The sequence below is a fragment of the Triticum urartu genome, chromosome 3A (genome assembly GCF_056163025.1).
Source record: "Triticum urartu cultivar PI428250 chromosome 3A, HENAU_Tu73, whole genome shotgun sequence".
Lineage (NCBI taxonomy): Eukaryota > Viridiplantae > Streptophyta > Magnoliopsida > Poales > Poaceae > Triticum > Triticum urartu.
Window position 1 is genome coordinate 695,232,021 of NC_141875.1, and position 13,942 is coordinate 695,245,962.

Below are 13,942 nucleotides of genomic sequence, written 5' to 3' on the forward strand. Positions count from 1 at the left end.
GGAAATGTACCTTCATGCTCATGAGTCCTTCTTGCAAACAATATGTACATCAACAAGAAATCCTCATGCACATGAGTGTGATGCATATACTTAACTTGTGATCTTGAGTTAGCTTAGGAAGGAATGAACCTGAGTAAACAAGGTTAGATAACACAGATACATCTACAAGCCAGAGCAAACAAAAGAAACCACAAGAGTACCAAGACTGGGATGGCATGTAGAGAGTGAGTACTGAGTACTCTTTGGATGTAGACATGTTCCCAAAGGTAAAAGATATGCAATGAATTCAAAGATTCCCTTCCCTTAGATGTCTTGCTCCCCCCTGAATCTTGTATGAGAGATGCTGGGAGAAGATAGGGAACCGAAAAAAATCAGAGCAAAGAAAATGACAGACCGGTGTGACCGAGTTCAACATAGAGAGGACACTTGTCACCTCAGCTCACTAGGCAAATAAGATCTCACAGAGATTTGCAAGGAATTAACTGAAAGATTTACAATGAATTGGATGAAAAAAAAGGAGAAAAGAAAATCTAGATGAAGTTTTTTTTGATAAAGGAAAGGGAATAAATATGCAAAGGACAAATGCAAAAACTCAAGGAAACACTAGAGAACTTCATCTAGAATTGGGTGGTGGCAAAGTCACCTATGTTAGAGTATATTGACTAAGGAGTCAAGTGAGAACACTTGATCATAAGTCATACTCATCGTTTAAGCTCAAAATGGGGTTACCATTTTTTGTTTAAGCATTTGATGTATTAACATCTTGTTGAGTTGCCTTGACCTATGACTTGAGGTAAAGCTTCTCTAAGATGGAATGACATACCGTGGGTGGTGGTGTTGATCTTAGTCATGTAGTTGAACTTGTGTGGGTTGCTCGAGGTTGATGTAGCTCATCAAGAGTTGGGAGAACCACTCGAAAGTGAGTTTATCTACCTACATTGTTTAGTTTTGCAAGGAAGAGTACTTGTGTATCCAAAATGACAATCATGAAATTTGATACCAAATGAAATCTGATATATGGAATTTGTCAAAGGATATGTTGAAGGATTCCAAGCTTCCTTGTCTTCAACCACCATTGTGTAGAGACTTGGTGATGTAGAGATTGCTCAAGTTGTAAGTGAGTTGCAATCTCATAGATTTAGATTCATCCAAGTACCTACAAGGGTTAGATAGCATGCAAGGGTGCAAGAATATCCAAGACATATGATCATCATCATAAGAGAAGTATCAAGGATTGGTCATAGGCTCATGCCTTGCATGTATCCAAATGGAGTTCCTACTCCAAGTTTGAAGCATCAATGATGTTCAATTCACCTCTCAAACGGCAAAAGACTTTCTCATCAAGTGGTTTGGTGAATATATCCACCAATTGCTTATCGGTACGAACATGCTTAAGATCAATGTCCCCTTTAGCAACATGATCTAGAATGAAATGATGACGAACTTCAATATGCTTAGTTCGATAATGTTGCACGAGATTGTGAGCAATCTTAATAGCACTCTCATTGTCACAAAGCAATGGAACATGTTTCACATTGATCCCATAATCTTTAAGAGTTTGGGTCATCCAAAGTAATTGAGCACAACATGAATCGGCGGCAATGTATTTCGCTTCGGCGGTGGATAAGGATACCGAGTTTTGTTTCTTGGAAGACCAAGACACAAGAGATCTACCAAGAAATTGACAAGTACCTGAGGTGGACTTTCTATCAACCTTGTCTCCGGCATAGTCCGAGTTGGAATAGCCAACAAGATCAAAAGAGGACCTCTTAGGATACCAAATGCCAAAATTTGGTGCATGCATTAAGTATCTCACTATCCTTTTTACAGCCTTAAGATGACATTCTTTGGGGGCCGCTTGATATCATGCACACATGCACACACTTAGCATAATATCGGGACGGGAGGCACATAAATATAACAATGGTCCAATCACAAAGCGGTAAACCTTTTGGTCAACTGATTTGCCGTCCTTGGTCAAATCAAGATGTCCACTAGTTGGCATGGGAGTTTTCATACCTTTGCTTTCTTGCATGTTGAACTTCTTGAATAAGTCCTTGGTGTACTTTGTTTGAGAAACAAATGTGCCTTCCTTAGTTTGCTTGATTTGCAAACCAAGAAAGAACTTGAGTTCACTCATCATAGATATCTCAAACTTCTTTGACATTAGCTTTCCAAACTTCTCACTAAAATGAGGGTTAGTCAAACCAAATATGATATCATCAACATAAATTTGGCATACAAATAATTCACCATTGACCCTTTTAGTGAAAATAGTAGAATCTATCTTTCCAATCTCAAAGCCTTTCTCAATAAGGAACTTGTTCAAGCATTTATACCACGCTCTAGGAGCTTGTTTAAGACCATAAAGAGCTTTGTGAAGTTTGTAAACATGATCGGGTTTCTTAGGATTGACAAAGCTGGGAGGTTGTTTAACATAACCTTCCTCCTCAATTTCACCATTTAGAAAAGCACTTTTAATGTCCATTTGGTATAAGGTGATATCATGGTGACTAGCATAGGCAAGTAAGATGCGGATGGACTCAAGTGATGTAGGGTGGAACCCTATATGGACGATCTTTCACGAAAGGAGTGGATCCCGTGAAGAACACGAAGAACACGAGGGGAAACACGAGGGGAAACACGAGAGAATCACTCAAACCAACAAGAACGATCACACATGTGCTAGATCCATGAACACAAAGAGAGATGCATGATCCAAAGTCAACAAGGGATGATACACGGTATCCGGTTCTTCTCCGTAAGGAGGTCTTGAATCCACAAGGGGATCTTCTCGTGAGGGGTCTTGAATCCAAGGTGGATCTTCTCCGTAGAGGGGCCGCGGTCTCTCTCGTGGAGTAGATCCGATATGGATGAGCGATGCTCTATCTCTAATATGAGCTTACACAACGCTGACCCTAGAAAGGATGAGGGGAAGGTCTATTTATAGTCTAAGCCACGAAGGGGTAAGTGGGAGAGAGATACAAGGCCAAAGGCCTGGCTGCGCACAACAGGGTCGGACGTCCGGCCGCTCGCGGGGGTCCGGTCGTCCGGAGGGCGTCGGACATCCGTCGTTTTGCTTCGGGATGGGTGGCACCGGATTTCCGGTGAGCGTTGGACGTCCGGTGCCTGGGACTTGTCGGACGTCCGGTCTTCGTCGGTCATCCGGCGGCTGTAGAGGGTCGGACGTCTGGCGGCTTCCGGTTGTCCGGTCGCTGTCTTTGCAGCTCCTTCTTCTTCCGTCTTCTCTTCCATGCTTCCCTCGCGGATGGTGTAGGTGTTCCTTGGCGCTTGCACTCCTCCTCGTCATCCGTGAAGTTCTAACAATACCTATGCATGCACACGAGAGGGGTGTCAAGTAGTATACCATCCTCGAAGGGTGTTGGGGAACGTAGTAATTTCAAAAAAATTCCTACGCACACGCAAGATCATGGTGATGCATAGCAACGAGAGGGGAGAGTGTTGTCTACGTACCCTCGTAGACCAAAAGCGGAAGCGTTAGCACAACGCGGTTGATGTAGTCGTACGTCTTCACGATCCGACCTATCAAGTACCGAACGCACGACACCTCCGAGTTCAGCACACGTTTAGCCCGATGACGTCCCTCGAACTCCGATCCAGCCGAGTGTTGAGGGAGAGTTTCGTCAGCACGACGGTGTGGTGACGATAATGATGTTCTACCGACACAGGGCTTCGCCTAAGCACCGCTACAGTATTATCGAGGTGGACTATGGTGGAGGGGGGCACCGCACACGGCTAAAAGATCAAATCAATTGTTGTGTCTTTGGGGTGCCCCCTGCCCCCGTATATAAAGGAGCAAAGGGGGGAGGTGCAGCCGACCAGGAGGAGGCGCGCCAGGAGGAGTCCTACTCCCATCGGGAGTAGGACTCCCTTCCTTCCTTGTTGGATTAGGAGAAGGGGGAAAGAGGAGGGAGAGAGGAAGGAAAGGGGGGGCGCCGCCCCTCTCCTTGTCCTATTCGGACTAGAGGGGGAGGGGCGCGCGGCCCTGCCCTAGCCGCCTCTCCTCTTCTCCACTAAGGCCCACTATGGCCCATTGAGCCCCCGGGGGGTTTCGGTAACCCCTCGGTACTCCGATAAAATCTCGATTTCACCCGGAACACTTTCGATATCCAAATACAGGCTTCCAATATATCAATCTTCATGTCTCGACCATTTCGAGATTCCTCGTCATGTCCGTGATCACATCCGGGACTCCGAACAACCTTCGGTACATCAAAACTCATAAACTCATAATATAACCGTCATCGAAACTTTAAGCGTGCGGACCCTACGGGTTCGAGAACTATGTAGACATGACCAAGACACGTCTCCGGTCAATAACCAATAGCGGAACCTGGATGCTCATATTGGCTCCCAGATATTCTACGAAGATCTTTATCGGTCAGACCGCATAACAACATACGTTGTTCCCTTTGTCATCGGTATGTTACTTGCCCGAGATTCGATCATCAGTATCTCAATACCTAGTTTAATCTCGTTACTGGCAAGTCTCTTTACTCGTTCCGTAATACATCATCCCGCAACTAACTCATTAGTTGCAATGCTTGCAAGGCTTAAGTGATGTGCATTACCAAGTGGGCCCAGAGATAGCTCTCCGACGATCGGAGTGATAAATCCTAATCTCGAAATACGCCAACCCAAAAAGTACCTTCGGAGACACCTATAGAGCACCTTTATAATCACCCAGTTACGTTGTGATGTTTGGTAGCACACAAAGTGTTCCTCTGGTAAACGGGAGTTGCATAATCTCATAGTCATAGGAACATGTATAAGTCATGAAGAAAGCAATAGAAACATACTAAATGATCAAGTGCTAAGCTAACAGAATGGTTCAAGTCAATCACATCATCCTCCTAATGATGTGACCCCGTTAATCAAATGACAACTCATGTCAATGGCTAGGAAACATAACCATCTTCGATCAACGGGCTAGTCAAGTAGAGGCATACTAGTGACACTCTGTTTGTCTATGTATTCACACAAGTATTATGTTTCCGGTTAATACAATTCTAGCATGAATAATAAACATTTATCATGATATAAGGAAATAAATAATAAATTTATTATTTCCTCTAGGGCATATTTCCTTCAGTATCCCACTTGCACTAGAGTCAATAATCTAGATTACACAGTAATGATTCTAACACCCATGGAGTCTTGGTGCTGATCATGTTTTGCTCATGGAAGAGGCTTAGTCAACGGGTCTGCAACATTCAGATCCGTATGTATCTTGCAAATTTCTATGTCTCCCACCTGGACTAGATCCCGGATGGAGTTGAAGCGTCTCTTGATGTGCTTGGTTCTCTTGTGAAATCTGGATTCCTTTGCCAAGGCAATTGCACCAGTATTGTCATAAAAGATTTTCATTGGACCCGATGCAGTAGGTATGACACCTAGATCGGATATGAACTCCTTCATCCAGACTCCTTCATTTGCTGCTTCCGAAGCAGCTATGTACTCCGCTTCACATGTAGATCCTGCCACGACGCTTTGTTTAGAACTGCACCAACTGAAAGCTCCACCGTTCAATGTAAACACATATCCCGTTTGCAATTTAGAATCGTCTGGATCAGTGTCAAAGCTTGCATCAACGTAACCATTTACAATGAGCTCTTTGTCACCTCCATAAACAAGAAACATATCCTTAGTCCTTTTCAGGTATTTCAGGATGTTCTTGACCGCTGTCCAGTGATCCACTCCTAGATTACTTTGGTACCTCCCTGCTAGACTTATAGCAAGGCACACATCAGGTCTGGTACACAGCATTGCATACATGATAGAGCATATGGCTGAAGCATAGGGAACATATTTCATCTTCTCTCTATCTTCTGCAGTGGTCGGGCATTGATTCTTACTCAACTTCACACCTTGTAACACAGGCAAGAACCCTTTCTTTGCTTGATCCATTTTGAACTTTTTCAAAACTTTTCAAGGTATGTGCTTTGTGAAAGTATAATTAAGCGTCTTGATCTATCTCTATAGATCTTGATGCCCAATATATAAGCATCTTCACCGAGGTCTTTCATTGAAAAACTCTTATTCAAGTATCCCTTTATGCTATCCAAAAATTCTATATCATTTCCAATCAACAATATGTCATCCACATATAATATCAGAAATGCTACAGAGCTCCCACTCACTTTCTTGTAAATACAGGCTTCTCCAAAAGTCTGTATAAAACCAAATGCTTTGATCACACTATCAAAGCGTTTATTCAAACTCCGAGAGGCTTGCACCAGTCCATAAATGGATCGCTGGAGCTTGCACACTTTGTTAGCTCCTTTTGGATCGACAAAACCTTCCGGTTGCATCATATACAACTCTTCTTCCAGAAATCCATTTAGGAATGCAGTCTTGACATCCATTTGCCAAATTTCATAATCATGAAATGCGGCAATTGCTAACATGATTCGGACAGACTTAAGCATCACTACGGGTGAGAAAGTCTCATCGTAGTCAATCCCTTGAACTTGTCGAAAACCTTTCGCAACAAGTCGAGCTTTATCGATAGTAACATTACCGTCAGCGTTAGTCTTCTTATTAAAGATCCATTTATTCTCAATGGATTGCCGATCATCGGGCAAGTCAAGCAAAGTCCATACTTTGTTCTCATACATGGATCCCATCTCAGATTTCATGGCCTCAAGCCATTTTGCGGAATCTGGGCTCACCATCGCTTCTTCATAGTTTGTAGGTTCGTCACGGTCTAGTAACATAACCTCCAGAATAGGATTACCGTACCACTCTAGTGCGGATCTTACTCTGGTTGACCTACGAGGTTCAGTAACAACTTGATCTGAAGTTTCATGATCATCATCATTAACTTCCTCACTAATTGGTATAGACATCACAGGAACCGGTTTCTGTGATGAACTACTTTCCAATAAGGGACCAGGTACGGTTACCTCATCAAGTTCTACTTTCCTCCCACTCACTTCTTTCGAGAGAAACTCCTTCTCTAGAAAGGATCCATTCTTAGCAACGAATGTCTTGCCTTCAGATCTGTGATAGAAGGTGTACCCAACAGTCTCCTTTGGGTATCCTATGAAGACACATTTCTCCGATTTGGGTTCGAGCTTATCAGGTTGAAGTTTTTTCACATAAGCATCGCAGCCCCAAACTTTAAGAAACGACAACTTTGGTTTCTTGCCAAACCACAGTTAATAAGGCGTCGTCTCAACGGATTTCGATGGTGCCCTATTTAACGTGAATGCAGCCGTCTCTAAAGCATAACCCCAAAATGATAGCGGTAAATCAGTAAGAGACATCATAGATCGCACCATATCTAGTAAAGTACGATTACGATGTTCGGACACACCATTATGCTGTGGTGTTCTGGGTGGCGTGAGTTGCGAAACTATTCCGCATTGTTTCAAATGTAGAACAAACTCGTAACTCAAATATTATCCTCCACAATCAGATCGTAGAAACTTTATTTTCTTGTTACGATGATTTTCAACTTCACCCTGAAATTCTTTGAACTTTTCAAATGTTTCAGACTTATGTTTCATTAAGTAGATATACCAATATCTGCTTAAATCATCTGTGAAGGTGAGAAAATAATGATATCCGCCGCGAGCCTCAAGATTCATCGGACCACATACATCTGTATGTATGATTTCCGACAAATTTGTTGCTCGCTCCATAGTTCCGGCGAACGGCGTTTTAGTTATCTTGCCCATGAGGCATGGTTAGCAAGTACCAAGTGATTCATAATCAAGTGATTCCAAAAGTACATCAGTATGGAGTTTCTTCATGCGCTTTACACCAATATGACCCAAACGGCTGTGCCACAAATAAGTTGCACTATCATTATCAACTCTGCATCTTTTGTCTTCAACATTATGATTATGTGTATCACTACTATCGAGATTCATCAAAAATAGATCACTCTTCAAGGGTGCATGACCATAAAAGATATTACTCATATAAATAGAACAACCATTATTCTCTGATTTAAATGAATAACCGCCTCGCATCAAACAAGATCCAGATATAATGTTCATGCTCAACGCTAGCACCAAATAACAATTATTTAGGTCTAATACTAATCCCGAAGGTAGATGTAGAGGTAGCGTGCCGACGTCGATCACATCGTCTTTGGAACCGTTTCCCACGCACATCGTCACCTCGTCCTTGGCCAGTGTTCGCTTAATCTGTAGTCCTTGTTTTGAGTTGCAAATATTAGCAACAGAACCAATATCAAATACCCAGGTGCTACTGCGAGCTCTGGTAAGGTACACATCAATAACATGTATATCACATATACCTTTGTTCACCTTGCCATCCTTCTTATCCACCAAATACTTGGGGCAGTTCCGCTTCCAGTGACCAGTCTGCTTGCAGTAGAAGCACTCAGTCTCAGGCTTAGGTCCAGACTTGGGTTTCTTCTCTTGAGCAGCAACTTGCTTGCTGTTCTCCTTGAAGTTCCCCTTCTTCTTCCCTTTGCACTTTTTCTTGAAACTGGTCGTCTTATTGACCATCAACACTTGATGCTCCTTCTTGATTTCTACCTCCGTAGCCTTGCATTGCGAAGAGCTCGGGAATTGTTTTATTTATCCCTTGCATATTATAGTTCATTACGAAGCTTTTGTAGCTTGGTGGAAGTGATTGAAGAACTCTGTCAATGATACTATCAACATGAAGATTAACCCCCAGTTGAGTCAAGTGATTATGATACCCAGACATTTTGAGTATATGTTCACTGACAGAACTATTCTCCTCCATCTTGCAGCTATAGAACTTATTGGAGACTTCATATCTCTCAATCCGGGCATTTGCTTGAAATATTAACTTCAACTCCTGGAACATCTCATATGCTCCATGACGTTCAAAACATCGTTGAAGTCCCGGTTCTAAGCCGTAAAGCATGGCACACAGAAATATCGAGTAGTCATCAGCTTTACTCTGCCAAACGTTCTTAACGTTGTCAGCAGCATCTGCAGCAGGCCTGGCACCCAGCGGTGCTTCCAGGACGTAATTTTTCTGTGAAGCAATGAGGATAATCCTCAAGTTACGGACCGAGTCCATGTAATTGCTACCATCATCTTTCAACTTTGCTTTCTCAAGGAACGCATTAAAATTCAACGGAACAACAACACGGGCCATCTATCTACAAACAACATAGACAAGCAAGATACTATCAGGTACTAAGTTCATGATAATTTTTAGTTCAATTAATCATATTTCTTAAGAACTCCCACTTAGATAGACATCTCTCTAATCCTCTAAGTGATCACGTGATCCATATCAACTAAACCATAACCGATCAACACGTGAAATGGAGTAGCTTTCAATGGTGAACATCACTATGTTGATCATATCTACTATATGATTCACACTCGACCTTTTGGTCTCAGTGTTCCGAGGCCATATCTGCATATGCTAGGCTCGTCAAGTTTAACCTGAGTATTCTGCGTGTGCAAAACTGGCTTGCACCCGTTGTAGATGGACATAGAGCTTATCATACCCGATCATCACGTGGTGTCTGGGCACGACGAACTTTGGCAACGCTGCATACTCAGGGAGAACACTTCTATCTTGAAATTTAGTGAGAGATCATCTTATAGTGCTACCGTCAAACAAAGCAAGATAAGATGCATAAAAGATATACTTCACATGCAATCAATATAAGTGATATGATATGGCCATCATCATCTTGTGCTTGTGATCTCCATCTCCGAAGCACCATCATGATCACCATCGTCACCGGCGCGACACTTTGATCTCCATCGTAGCATCGTTGTCGTCTCGCCAATCTTATGCTTCTACGACTATCGCTACCGCTTAGTGATAAAGTAAAGCATTACAGGGCGATTGCATTGCATACAATAAAGAGACAACCATATGGCTCCTGCCAATTGCCGATAACTCAGTTACAAAACATGATCATCTCATACAATAAAATTTAGCATCATGCTTTGACCATATCACATCACAACATGCCCTGCAAAAACAAGTTAGACGTCCTCTACTTTGTTGTTGCAAGTTTTACGTGGCTGCTACGGGCTGAGCAAGAACCGTTCTTACCTACGCATCAAAACCACAACGATAGTTTGTCAAGTTGGTGCTGTTTTAACCTTCGCAAGGACCGGGCGTAGCCACACTTGGTTCAACTAAAGTTGGAGAAACTGACACCCGCCAGCCACCTATGTGCAAAGCACGTCGGTAGAACCAGTCTCGCGTAAGCGTACGCGTAATGTGGGTCCGGGCCGCTTCATCCAACAATACCATCGAACCAAAGTATGAAACGCTGGTTAGTATGACTTATATCGCCCACAACTCAGTTGTGTTCTACTCGTGCATATGACATCTACGCATAAAACCTGGCTCGGATGCCACTGTTGGGGAGCGTAGTAATTTCAAAAAAATTCCTACGCACACGCAAGATCATGGTGATGCATATCAACGAGAGGGGAGAGTGTTGTCTACGTACCCTCGTAGACCGAAAGCGGAAGCGTTAGCACAACGCGGTTGATGTAGTCGTATGTCTTCATGATTCGACCGATCAAGTACCGAACGCACGGCACCTCTGAGTTCAGCACACGTTCAGCCCGATGACGTCCCTCGAACTCCGATCCAGCCGAGTGTTGAGGGAGAGTTTCACCAGCACGACGGCGTGGTGACGATAATGATGTTCTACCGACACAGGGCTTCGCCTAAGCACCGCTACAGTATTATCGAGGTGGACTATGGTGGAGGGGGGCACCGCACACGGCTAAAAGATCAAATCAATTGTTGTGTCTTTGGGGTGCCCCCTGCCCCCGTATATAAAGGAGCAAAGGGGGGAGGTGCAGCCGACCAGGAGGAGGCGCGCCAGGAGGAGTCCTACTCCCATCGGGAGTAGGACTCCCTTCCTTCCTTGTTGGATTAGGAGAAGGGGGAAAGAGGAGGGAGAGAGAAAGGAAAGGAGGGGGGGGGCGCCGCCCCCCTCTCCTTGTCCTATTCGGACTAGAGGGGGAGGGGCACGCGGCCCTGCCCTAGCCGCCTCTCCTCTTCTCCACTAAGGCCCACTATGGCCCATTAAGACCCCGGGGGGTTCCGGTAACCCCTCGGTACTCCGGTAAAATCCAGATTTCACCCGGAACACTTCCGATATCCAAATATAGGCTTCCAATATATCAATCTTCATGTCTCGACCATTTCGAGACTCCTCATCATGTCCGTGATCACATCCGGGAATGTGAACAACCTTCGGTACATCAAAACTCATAATATAACCGTCATCGAAACTTTAAGCATGCGGACCCTACGGGTTCGAGAACTATGTAGACATGACCGAGACACGTCTCCGGTCAATAACCAATAGCGGAACCTGGATGCTCATATTGGCTCCCACATATTCTACGAAGATCTTTATTGGTCAGACTGCATAACAACATACGTTGTTCCCTTTGTCATTGGTATGTTACTTGCCCGGGATTCGATCGTCGGTATCTCAATACCTAGTTCAATCTCATTACCGGCAAGTCTCTTTACTCGTTCCGTAATACATCATCCTGCAACTAACTCATTAGTTGCAATGCTTGCAAGGCTTAAGTGATGTGCATTACTGAGTGGGCCTAGAGATACCTCTCCGACGATCGGAGTGACAAATCCTAATCTCGAAATACGCCAACCCAACAAGTGCCTTCGTAGACACCTGTAGAGCACCTTTATAATCACCCAGTTACATTGTGACGTTTGGTAGCACACATAGTGTTCCTCCAGTAAACGGGAGTTGCATAATCTCATAGTCATAGGAACATGTATAAGTCATGAAGAAAGCAATAACAACATACTAAACGATCGAGTGCTTAGCTAACGGAATGGGTCAAGTCAATCACATCATTCTCCTAATGATGTGATCCCGTTAATCAAATGACAACTCATGTCAATGGCTAGGAAACATAACCATCTTCGATCAACGAGCTAGTCAAGTAGAGGCATACTAGTGACACTTTGTTTGTCTATGTATTCACACAAGTATTATATTTCCGGTTAATACAATTCTAGCATGAATAATAAACATTTATCATGATATAAGGAAATAAATAATAACTTTATTATTGCCTCAGGGCATATTTCCTTCAAAGGGGTCAAGTGAACACGTGTAAAGGAGAAGTTTCACCTTTAGGTATGAGAAGTAGATGTCACACGTGTCACTTGCCAAATGGGCTCTTGACATGGTGATGTCCGTAGGATGCTCCGCATCATCCCCTCCCCCTTGGGAAAGATCCGACCTCGGATCGAAATCCAAATCACCATGGGAAAGAGATGGCGTCGCCATGTAGGGGTGGTCGATCACCAAGTTCTCGTCATCTTGAATCTCGAAATGGGCACTCTCCAATGTTGCACCGTCTTGGAATTACTTCAAAAGGAGCATGGACAACAAACACTTGGAAAAACAAATGCAGTTAGCATTAGTGCAAAACCAAGCATTCAAGCGGTGATTCACCCAACAAGTGTCTTCGTCATGCAAGGCAAATGGTTTAACAAAGGATTGTGACATGGCATGTAAGCACATAAATGGAGCATAATCAAGGATATCATGGGGACAAGCATGTAGATGGTTGTCATCAACCGCATGAAGAGAGCAAGTATGAATCATCGGTGATGAAACAAGGCAAGTAATCATAGTAATGAAGTCGTGCAAGCTAGTAGTGCGAAGATGCAACATACTAGAGTAAATCATGGCAATCATGTCATGAGAGCAAATAATAGGCATAGACAATGCACATGACATATCACAAGCATGAAAGGAGGATATGAGCAAAATAGCATCAATAGCATGAGGCACATGATAAACATGGCAATAGCAACAAGGATCTCCACCAAGCAAGCATGAGTAGTAAAATGGTGAATCATGGGTAGATGCAAGCAAGGGTCACAAGTGCATGGCAAAGGCATAGAAGCAAGCATAGCATGCAAAGTGAACACGAGAAAATGGGCATAACGTAACAAGTGATATATAGCCCAAAGCCGTGTGAGAGACAAGTAGAATAGATGCGCATAGTCATTGCACGAAGAAAATGGTGGGAAGGACAATCCACGGGATCCCAAGTCATCGTTGCTCACAAGAGCTCGTTTCGTCAACTCTTGGGATTGAGAGGTTGACGAGTATACATGAGTACCTACACAAAACAAAGACAAAGGGAAAATTGTGTGTGCGTGGTAGATGTACACATCATCCATCATGATGCACACGTGCAAGTGTTGGTTAGCACAAAATAGCCAATGCTCAAATAAATGAGATGCGTGATATAGAAACATGTCATCCATGATGATAGGTTTGTTTTTATGTATAGCATAATGGAGACTCAAAGTGTGTAATGCATCACAAGAAATATGTAGAGCATTGTTATTCATGGAATGCATACGATGCAAACAATTATGACAACATCCAAAATAAAGCATATTTGGTACAATGTGATCATGGCATGGCATAGTAGATGAATTGCGCAAATCATGTAAAGGAAGCATGGCAATATCATCACATGAAAAAAGCCAATGACCAACATCTCGTCATCTATGCCATAAGTGCAAATGGGATTTATGTTAATGGGGCATGCGTAGCTACTATGTTGAGATTGAAATGATGCAATATGGGAGATCTCACTCATAGCATATGACAAGTTCAATGGATTGTCAAACATGATGTGACCAATAGAATTTTCACATGATATCCTATGGAGCATAGCATCACAACTAGGCAATTCAACATGCTCATCATCATATTCATCATAAATGGGTGGCATATCGAAACATGACATAGTATGCGATGAATCCATAAGGTGATCATCATCATGCAAGCAATCATTTGCAAGATAGTCCACTAGTGGGACAAGAGAAGCACCATCACCTATGTTACCTTTGGAGCATCGCTCATGTGTTGTAGGTGAGGTGTCGAAGATCCACTCGTTGTCATCTTCATCTTGATGGA